The sequence below is a fragment of the Papaver somniferum genome, chromosome 8 (genome assembly GCF_003573695.1).
Source record: "Papaver somniferum cultivar HN1 chromosome 8, ASM357369v1, whole genome shotgun sequence".
NCBI classification, from domain to species: Eukaryota; Viridiplantae; Streptophyta; class Magnoliopsida; order Ranunculales; family Papaveraceae; genus Papaver; species Papaver somniferum.
In genome coordinates, this window is record NC_039365.1 from 89,391,859 (window position 1) to 89,403,883 (window position 12,025).

Here is a 12,025-nt window from a genome sequence, read left to right on the forward strand (position 1 = left end):
TTATGTTCTTTGATTTTCATTCTCTAGTGTTAAAAATAGTTACTGATTAAATTTGTCGTACTAAAAATAATCTTTTTTTTCTTTCTAAGCATTTAGTCTTAAACAATCTAGGATAGGCTAGAAAGGAAATTTAAGTTACCCTAGGCATTGATACTGAAAATGAGGGGTAGGATGAGGCTATAACAGCACTAAAAGCAATCAGATGGCCAGAAGAGTTGTCATTGGAAACCTGCATTTGGAAGGAGATTGGGTAAATGTAGTAAAGGCAATAAATGGTAGTGTTGGGCCTGTTAGATGGATAAATAATAATATCACACAGACTGTTGTAGTAGGGTAAAAACTGATTCTCGAGAAAAGAGTAAAAGTGAGTAGGTTGATGAGAAACGAGTCTACACCCTAAACAAATGTACTGCACATGAGTACTTTAGATTCGAGAGATTAATTTGTACAATTCTGGCCTAAACCAAGAAATGGTTGTTCTAGTCTTGCTTCAGTCACAAAATAAATGATAAGGGTTGATATTTGGGGGGGGGGGGGGGGGGGGGGGGAAAGTGTTGAGATTAGAGAGACAAGCTCTATAAGGTGTGGTTGTTTTATGACTTGTATCAGAACATGGAACTTGTTGCAAAAGATGGTAAGTTGTAAGTTTTCTGGTTTCTCTGCATACTTGTGTTAGTTATTCTTATTCCATAGATGGAAATCTAGATACCTCTTTCTTCTCTCCCAAAACTCTCAGGAAGAAAAGAAAAAAAACTACCTATTTCATCGTTCAATCTCCTTGATTTTCTCGGATTTGATTTGATTTTTCAAATCTTCCGGGCAAATCAAGGTTATTTCTCTTAGTTTTATGTAAACATCTAATAAAAATAATTATTGTTACAACAATTTTTAGGGATTCTCTCTGTTTTCATAGATATGATGGTGTCTCAATTCCATTCAGATTTCTTATATGATAGCCATAATGGCTTTTTCTGGTGGTGTTGTTGCATCGTTATCAAGTACGTTATGAAAGACGACGATCCACTTCGGAAGTTAATATCGATGTTGATTGTGATGATGTCGATTTGGGCTTATTATTTCTTCACTATGGAAGCATATAACATATATGACGTTGATGATCAAGAATCTGAAGATCAAGGTTCTGAAGATCAAAAATCAAAATGGTTTAAAATCATAACCATTAGAAAGATATCAATTTCGTCGATGTATTGGAGAATAGTAAAATAATGGGTTTTATTGTTAAATTTTGAAATATGTAATGTTTGTACTAGTTGTTTCTTTCCATTTGTTTCTGATGTAATTGATCATGTAACAAAAATTTCATATCAATGAAATTATCAGGCACTTCCTTTTTCCTTCAAAAAATAAAATAAATGGATGGAAATATATTTTATAGTAAGTCATAATGAACACCCTGATCTCGTAGGAAGTGGAGGTAGTTGAGTAGCGAATAAGTGGAGATCCTGTGAAAGTGATGAGAACCATGTCCCGATTATGAAGGGAAGAGTAGTCGGTTTTACATCTACTACTCCTCTACTTTTTCCAACCGCCCGCCTTTTCTGACACTTTCTTGTAATGGGTGTGTTGCACACTGCATGATGTAAACCGCCAGACCAATACCCTGATGAACATCCCCCAATTGTGATATGTTTGATGTCTCGAGTATCTTTGTAGAAAGTGGCTCTTAGTCGTGATTTGCATGACTAAGGTGTGCATATAAGTCTAAAGCCTACTTGCACAACTTAGGCATACTTGTATGGTAAAGTCCACATGATATGGAGCAAGTCGTATCACCACTAGTAATGCGAAGCGTGGTAGCTGCTGAGTGGGCCCACCACTATGACATGTGAGAAGTGGTCATGAAGAGTGGAAGAATGAATACATGATTATTCTAGAGACTAATATGTATCGTGGGTCTTGTATGTAAAACCTACATGTAAAGAAATATTTTGACCAGTCACGCGCAAGCTAGGCAGCAGGTGGTCATAAGTAACTAGTCAAGTCGTAAGAATGGGACTTTCCTTGAGTAGTGTTTAAAAAATAGCACATGGTGCTTTAGGTTAAATAATTAAATTATGTTAAAAATATTGTTTGTAAGCGATGCATATGAAGCATCATTTTCAAGCAAGCAACTCAAAATATTCGATGCATGTAAAGCATCGTCGTATAGAGCCTGTTTGAATTAGTCGTAGTTTTCATCGGTTAAAAAGTGGCGTGACCACCCTTCTTTGGCCGTCCATTGATGGTTGCACATGTAGGCTACAAACCACGTGATTGGTTCGTTAAGAAGAATGATAACAGGTGGAAATCACGGTATATCATTGGTTACCTGAGATTGAATCTAGGCCGGCCAAACCAGCTAGCCAAGTTGGACGGTTGGGGAGAATTGCAGCAATTATTGGTCGTCGTTGACCTAATTAAGACCCTTACAGGCAGCTCGGCTAGCCTACTTTGGTCGATGATTTGGAGTGGAGAAGGTAGGATAGGACCAATGTAGACAATATCGGATTTCGGCTTGTCTCGGCTGGGACCGAGACACCAAGACAAGTTCATCTCGCCGAGATTCTCGTTGAACTTTCCGGCTTACTTTCCGGAGTCGATGCTGCTTAAAATTTATACATATATATATATATATATATATATATATACCGGTATAAGATTTATATATGTTAAATATATATATATATATATATGAACAACTATATCATCATGTAACAGGTGTATATACGAGTTAGTATTTATCAGACACGTGGGTTTCATGCAAATAATAGGAAACTAGGTGTCTTGATTGATGTTTCTTCCCTACCATCATCCTATGTCACTATTCTGCCTTTACCGAAACAGAGAGTCTGATAAATGAAATAAAAACCAGAAAAACCAGCAGGGTTTACTCTTCTCGATCTATTTTTGTTTTGATGGAAGAAATGCTAATTGATTATATGCATACAATAAATACTTCATATATTAATAATATTTGGACTTTATAAAATTGTTAATATATGGAGTTTATTAATATAAGGAGATATACAAAAAAAAAAATATGAATAATATATCGAAAATATATCCTATTGAATAATATATTCTTTATGTGAAGGATATATATCCTTTATGAATAATATATTGAGCCTTACCAAAAATAAATAAATAATATATTGAAAATATATTCCATTGAATAATATATCCTTTATTATATATTGAATATCCTTTAATATATTGAATAGTATATCATATTAAGAATTTTTTAAGTTTTCTCTACACTATAAATAGTTCTACAGTAAAAACTCCATATATCGATACTCCATACATTAATAAACTCTATATATTAATAAAAAATCATGTTCCCAACTTGGGCCAGTTACAAGTAGTAATAAACTCAACATTTTAATATTAATAGATTTTTCCAGTCCCACCTTAATGAATTTACCTCCATATATTAATAAAATCAACATAATAGGAAAATTATAGATCTTGTTACATCAAAATTTAAGATGAAGGAAAATATTTATCTATAGTTGGTTGAGAAAATGATGTAATTTTTTGAATTGTTCTGGCATCTTTTGATTTGCGTATGCGTAAGACCTCGTTGCTATATGCACGATCTTGTTGAATCCAAAACATTTCCAACTTGTCGAGCATGTTTAAAGCTTCTTGGCATGAAACTTTTGGTATCTCCGTACTATCATCATCGGGATTATCTGCCTCTGCTTCTTGTTTAATTCCATCGATTATTTCTTCTTCGGTTGAAGCATATACGACTTGTTGCTCATTGGGATGATTAAGGAAGACGTCCATATACATTCGATTAGTGTAGTGCAACTGTTCAATTTGATTGCTCATAAGTATCTTTTAACCATTTCACAAGATCTTTTTGCGTCCAATTTGGATGTGATATTTTCTTTTCACACAATTTTATACAAATTTTATCACTCATAGGAGTTCTTTTCCTAACATTGGATGACATTTTGATTTGGTTGAGAAGAAGAGAATATTAAAAATAATGAATTATCTTCTAATATATCTAGTACTATTGATAGTGTAGAGAAAACTTAAAAAATTCTTAATAGGATATACTATTCAATATATTAAAGGATAATAAAGGATATATTATTCAATGAGATATATTTTCAATATATTATTTATTTATTTTTGGTAAGTCTCAATATATTATTCATAAAGGATATATATCCTTCACATAAAGGATATATTATTCAATAAGATATATATTTTCAATATATTATTCATCTTTTTTTTATACCTCCTTATATTAATAAACTCCATATATTAATAATTTTGTAAAGTCCCAAGGTTATTAATATATGGAGTTTTTACTGTAGATATATTAGAAGATAATTCATTATTTTTAATATTCTCTTCTTCTCAACCAAATCAAAATGTCATCCAATGTTAGGAAAAGAACTCATATGAGTGATAAAATTCGTATAAAATTGTATGAAAAGAAAAAATCACATCCAAATTGGACGCAAAAAGATCTTGTGAAATGGTTAAAAGATACTTATGAGTAATCAAATAGAACAGTTGCACTACACTAATCGAATGGATATGGACATCTTCCTTAATCATCCCAATGAGCAACAAGTCGTATATGCTTCAACCGAAGAAGAAATAATCGATGAAATTAGACAAGAAGCAGAGGAAGGTAATCCCGATGATGATAGTACGGAGATACCAAAAGTTTTATGCCAATAAGCTTTAAACATGCTCGACAAGTTGGAAATGTTTTGGCTTCAACAAGATGGTGCACATAGCAACGAGGTCTTACGCATACGCAAATCAAAAGATGCCGTAATAATCCAAAAAATTACATCATTTTCTCAACCAACTATAGATAAATATTTTCCTTCATCTTAAATTTTGATATAACAAGATCTATAATTTTCCTATTATGTAAATTTCATTAATATGTGGAGGTAAATTCATTAAGGCGGGACTAGAAAAATCTATTAATATTAAAATATGGAGTTTATTACTATTTGTAACTGGCCCAAGTTGCGACCATGATTTTTTATTAATATATAGAGTTTATTAATATATATAGTTTATTAATATATGGAGTATCAATATATGGAGTTTTTACTGTATTTAATGGATTCAAATTTAAATTGATTTTGGGTTCGATCTGTGTAATATTGAGCAGAGAAGAAAGGATTTCTGCTTCTGGTGAGTGGTGGAGGAAGATGGTGGCCGATGTTGTGGTTGTACATGGGTTTTGAGATGATTTTGGAAACAATAAAATAGAGAAGAAGAAGATGATGATTCTGGTGCCGTTAAATTATGAGATTGTTGGAGAAGAAATTAGTGATGGGTCGGTTCGAAATTGAGAAATGGAAAAATGCAGATTGTTACCTATAAGAATTAAGGATTTGTGGTTGATATAGGTTTGTCTGCTAGGTTCGAGCATGGTTGGTTTGTGGAAAGCAGTTCGATCCAAAAGAACAAGAGAAGGATTGATATTGATTTAGAAGTATTTAACTAAGATGGAGATTAATTGGGGTTTCTTTTGATTCGAGTTGGAACAGTTGATGTTGTTGAATCAATGAAACAGCTTGCTACTGTCGAACACAGTGAGAAGAAACAGATAAAGAAGATGAAGCTAGTATTGTTTTAGAATGATTTGGTATATGTATTACCGTAGGTTTTCCTAATTTTGAATTTTTTAGAATTTGATACCCTTGGTTGGTATATATAATAGCTAAAAGATATGATTTATTTAAACCCTTGTTTCCATTTTCGGTTCTCTTTGAAAAAGTTCCATAATATTAATGAAAACTGGGGACGATCTCGGCCGATATTAGACCGAGCCAAGCAAGATTATAACTGTTCCGGCGAGTTTCTCGATGAAATTTTTTAGCCGAAACTTGTAATTCACTCGTTGCATGAGCGAAACCGGGAAAATCGCTGGAATCTCGGTCGAGACAGCCGAGATCGACTACATTGTCTAGGAGCGATCTGATTGGCTGAAATAGTAGATGGGCCACATGGAGCTATCATGGAGCTTGCTCGGTCATGCCAGGAGGGAGCCAAAATTGTTAAATCAATATATGGAGCGATCTGATTGGCTGAAATAGTAGATGGTCCACAGGTAGCTATCATGGAGCTTGCTCGGTCATGTCAGGAGGGAGCCAAAATTGTTAAATCAATATATATAAGGTAGCTATTTTTGTTTTGATGGAATAAATGCTAATTGATTATACTAGATTTTATGCCCGTGCTACGCCCGGGAAGCTCCGCATACTAAGTACATGTTGTAGATAATAAAACTATGCAAAGAATCACAAATTATGCACACTTAATAGAACAAATAGTGTAGCTGTTTTTAAAAACTCATAAAACCATAATAAAAACCATTGTTGCATAACTTAAAAAAAACTAATAAAGTACCAAAACCATAATAAATCCATTGTTGCATAACTTAACAAAAACCAAAAAAGTACCCAAACCATAATAAGGTGTGTTTGATTTCAAGCACCATTCTGGCCTGTTTTTCCCGCGGCTTCTAATTCTGCCAATGCCGCCTCATCCTCCAAGTTTTTACTGTCACCATGGTGCGCAGTTCCCGGCAAGTTATCCCTTTCCAGTCTCTGCGGCATATATTCACCCTTTGGACCATTCTGGCATGATTTTTCCGCGGATTCCAATTCGGCCAATGCCGCCTCATCCTCCAAGTTTTCATTGTCACCATGCTGGGCAGTTTCCAGCAAGTTCTCCCTTTCCAGTCTCTGCGGCATATATTCACCCTTTTCAGTATCAACATGATTTCCAGTCTCTGTGGAATCGTTGTTTTGTAATCCCTTTTCTGCCAAGTCCGCCAATGCTATGATTTCTTTCATATTTTCATCTCCGTCCATATTAGCAGTTCTGTTGGTTGGTAATGCCTGCAACCAAATTTAATCCGTTATTTTTTTTCCCTTATATCTGATTAGAATTATATTTTGTGTTCGTTTTTTTTTTACCTGCCACATATTGGGGAGTTCATATTTAACTTCCATATCATGATTTATCGAATACAGTTTCCTGACCGAAAAATTACTGCAGCCAAAGGATTTCTCATTCAGGTGCACTTCGAATATGAATGACCTTCCCAGCGTATCCACTATTTCGGGAACAAACTCTTCCATATTTTCCTGTTTTTACAATGTAACTGTTAGATTAATTTAGTATATGCGATTTACTTAGAACCTAAGATAGAATGCATTGCACACCTTTATGTCAATGCTGCTGATTTCCATTAGTTTTGATACTCTTACATTATCGAGTAGTGGTTCTACCACTGGTCCAGAAACTATTATGACAGCTTGTGTGGCATTTTCTGTCACTATGAGCTGCAGTTTGTATCTTAGAACTGGATTTCTAACATTTTTCTCGCAACCTTTGCACTATGGATATCCATCTTTCATGAGGTGTACCTTGGTACATCTTGGACACGCCATGTAGAACCAAGTCGATCGCTCTACGATACCGATCACTGTTACCTTGATCGTGAAAGTTGTTCCCTGTCATGAATATATATTAATGGTTGGGATATTGTTTTAAATAGATAACTAATTGTTTTTGCAATTATGTATACATATGTTACATTGTTGGCTGAATCCTGTAGCAGTTGAAGCCCTTCCATTACAGTGATTCTGTTTCTGAAAAGTAATGCATCAATGGACTCCATTTCCTTTTTGTTGTTATGAATAACATCCACTTGATTTGAATATGCAAATCTGTTTTGTCATTGGGTTAGTAATGATATTAGGTTTAACATTGTTTTTATAATTGTATCTATATTCACGTATACTTACTTTGATCTCATTTCATGAACTTGTTGTATGTCCACATCCACATATACGGAGGTCGACTTTGTTGTCTTGAAGTAATAGTTATCTAAGGAAATTTATACGTTAGTATAGGAGGTATCCTGAAATAATTATAAATATTTTTTTACATGTTTTGGTTTTGGTTACCTGAAAACTTATCCACTATTAGACCGGTTACAATCACCATCATATTATGACCTTCAGTTATTGTCTTTGAATTATGAATTGGGTTTGCCGTGTCTCCCCACAAAGCTATTGTTGTTCGTGCTCCCCTTTCATTTTCTATTTTGATGTCAGTTTTGAGGGCATATACATCTGACCTTTTTCGAATTATCTCTGGTGCTTTTACACTCCTCAGTTTTCCAATGGCATCTGCCAAAAAAACAATACATGACTAATTAATATACATGTTACCTTCCATAGAGGTAAAGGATCTGGTCCCCTTCCATGACTAATTAATATACATGTTGTAATTTTATCTGTGTATATAATGTTACCTGTAGTGTAGGTTGTTTTCCCACATATTTTCTTTAATTGATCCATGTCATCTAGTTCAGTGAAGATGAATCTGTAGGTTGGGATATCCTCAGTCTCTTCAGTTTCCAGTTTCACTTTTGTGAAAGCGTTGAAGTACAACCTTATATCCGAAGGCAGTGGTCTATAACCTTTTTATGATGCCATGAGATTGAAAAACTGTAGTGATATCACGTCCTGGTCTATTAGTTTGTCTCTGTGCATGTCAAACTGGGTCGGTGTGAGCTCGCATAGGATTTGATCTCCCTGATAAATATTGATATGTTAATATGATATTCTCATCCAACAAAGAAGTACTGAAACAAAGTACATTGCCAAAAGGAACAAAGTATTAACATATCATTATGCATATATATATATATATATATATATATATATATATTAATAAAGTGTATATTTTGATTGTTGTAATTGCTATCAAATAAATCATTTATGTAAATGTGACAGGCAGATTATGACCATGAAAATACATTCAAAAAACTTACAGTTGGATCCATTAAAATCATGTAATGATGGTAAAGCTTTCCAGTATTTATATCCTTTTCTTCCCATGTACGCATGATCCTCAGTTTTCCGGAGATTTTAATTTCTCATGGGGCCATTGACATAAATCCGGAAGGTGCCGGCTAATTGGAAATAAGTTTCCTGTATAATGACATTAATATATTAGTATATTTGATAATAAATGGACTGGAAGTTTATTCATATGAATAGATATTACTCGGTTTTTGTTTCTTTGGTTTTTTTGATATAGTTCAGTCTTCATTTGAACTGACATCTCCTTCATAAAACAAAAACAACAGTGTCAAGTATGGGAATATTCGGAACATTAACATAATAATGTTATGAACTTACTTTTTTTTGTTGTTTTCCTGTTTTGACGGTGTGATTGGCATGAGCTTTGATGATTCACTTGTTTCATCAACCATTGGCGATTCTGTATGTAATAAGTATAACACATTAGTTATCTAGCTTATGGATAAATACCACAGGAATTATCTAAAACTTGGATACAAACATGATGATAAATAAAAGAAAGGTAATAGGTACAAACAGATTCATAGCACTATATCAAAATATTTTTGTAGTTTTAATTTGTATTTGAACTCAGATAGTATTTCTCACTATCTGATCGATGACGATTGAGTTTTCTTCTTCAGCCATGGATAAATCGTCACTTGTTTCATTAGTCATCTCTGCACATACATATTTTTTTTGTCTTGTTATTTTTTTAATTTATCTGAAAAAGTTTTTATGAAAAAATGAGAGTAAATATGTTTGAGATATCATACCTTTGGTTTTTCTCTTTGAACCACCCAATCTCTTGTTTCTTCCCATCGCTGCTGTATCAAGTTCTAGGAAGTTCTAGATGTCATGTATCTTTTAGTGCTTGATGTATATATACATTTATTGATTTAGGGTTTTATCTCTTTTAGTTTTCTTGGTGATTAATCCAACTAAAATAGGTAGATTTTTATTTTAACTAAAATTAGTTAGGAAAATCTATTTTTGCCAGGAAAATCTATAAATTGTTTGCTTAGATTTCTTGGAATATAATCTAAATGATTTGTAGACTAATGTCATCTATTTTTGTTAAACAAAATCTATTCTTAATTGCTTAGGATGAATCTAACTAAAATAGTTAGATTCGTATATGATCAGTTAGAGTTGTACATCTATTTTTGTTAAACAAAATCTATTCTTAATTTCTTAGGATGAATGTAACTAAAATAGTTAGATTCATATATGATCAGTTAGATATGTTTGTCAGTAGTTTTCATCAATTGTGTTCGGTATGTCCCTTGGCCGAATCTTGCTAATGCCAAACCCAAATGAAGCTTCATCATGCATGGCCATCATGGCTGAGCATTCGAGCCATGAATAATGCATCATATGTTTGTGCCAAGTCACCAGAATCATCTGTACGTAATTGTGTTCGGTTTGGCAGTTCTTTTTTCCTTGGTTTGCCAAGGAACAAAAAACTGATTTTTTAAACTTATTTCCAAATGCATTTGATTGCAAGAAATGAATTAAGACTTGCTGTTTTACGTCATTTGAAGTTTTTTGATTTTGTTTCGCTTCAATTGCAATTTAGTCCTTTGATTTGATGTAATTATTATTTCAACTTCAAGTAGAGAATAAGATTGTGTATTCTGCGTAAGTAGGGTGAGGGTTAGGGTTTGCTTGTCGGCGCCAGCTGGTATATGGTATATGATATTAGGGTTTGCATGCTTATACTTTGAATGTAGACAAAAATTAATGAACCTAATTAAACTTCTTTAAAGAACATACTAAAAAATAACGTAGCACAACTCAGGATGCTAAACAAAGAAAACAATCAAGGTCCTTGAGAGAAAATACTAAAGAACATACTAAGAATGATGTAAAAAAAAATCCTAACTATCGTCGTCTGATATGATCACCACTTCGGGATGTTTGGTTTATTCTGATTCACTGTCAGATATCATGATTAGCTTCCTGCGATATTTTTTCTTTGAAAGTGTCTCCGGAGAAATTACATTGGAGTCGGTAGAGATTTCATTCGAGTCACTATCGGTATCAGATAAGACCTGTCTTCGCTGTGATATCTTAGGAAGAGTAACCTGTAAATACAACTTGTTAGTAACCTTTGAAGGAACTGTTTGTATTGGCATTAGTATCTGATGTGATGTATGGTTTGGGGTATTCACCTTGACAATTTTTTCCATACCGAAACATTTATCCCCCCATGTTAGCTTAGTCACCTCTAGCTCAAAGATACATTTGTATCCTCTAATCTTCTCAGCTATTCCGCGTCTTAAGTCGCGTTGTTTTTATTTTATTTTTTTCGTCTATGCATGCTTTGATCTCATTCAGCTGGATAGCAGTTAGTTGTTCAGCTGTTTCTCCATCCACAACAAATATTGCTACATCATTTTCATCTTCTACCCTTAGCTTTAATAACAACCTGCAAGTATATTTTGTTTTATTTTATTTTTCCAAACCATACAAAGTTTTTTTTTTAGTTTACCCTAAGCCATATTGTATTAATCAGTTCTTTGTGCTTTAATATTTACTTACCTGGTCTCTGGGACTTGACTTCCTCTTCGCAGTTGTAGCACCACGGTGTGTTGTCCAGTATTGGATGCCTTCCTTTGCATTTCTGGCAAGCCGAATAGTACCACTCTGATGATTTATTGATGCCCTTGATCGTAGCTTTGCATGCGATTGAGTAACGTTGTTTAGAAAACAAAAAGCAAAAAACATCAGTCTATGAGATATATTTACTTATACATATACAATAATTAAATATCTGCTGAACTTACGTTTTTTTTTTGTTTTGGAGATTTTTTTCCTCTAGAAGCCTAGAGGCTTGAAGTATGTTTTTTTCCCCAAGATTGATTAGCTTTGACATCTTTTTTTCTCTTCACGGAATTTGTATTTCGTGTTTTTTTAATCTCATAGTTTCCAGTTTATATAGCTTTCAACTTTCCGTGTTAATTTAGATTTTTTCTTTTCAACCACGACAAAATATTTTGGATTTCGATTTAAATTTCTTTAGATTGGATACAATTGGATAATCATGGTCATAAAATCTGTTTAATATAGTATAACTATATTTAGATTTGCTTAGATTCATTTAACTAATTTAGTTAGATTCGTAAGTCCATGAAAGTGGTTGTTTTGTATAA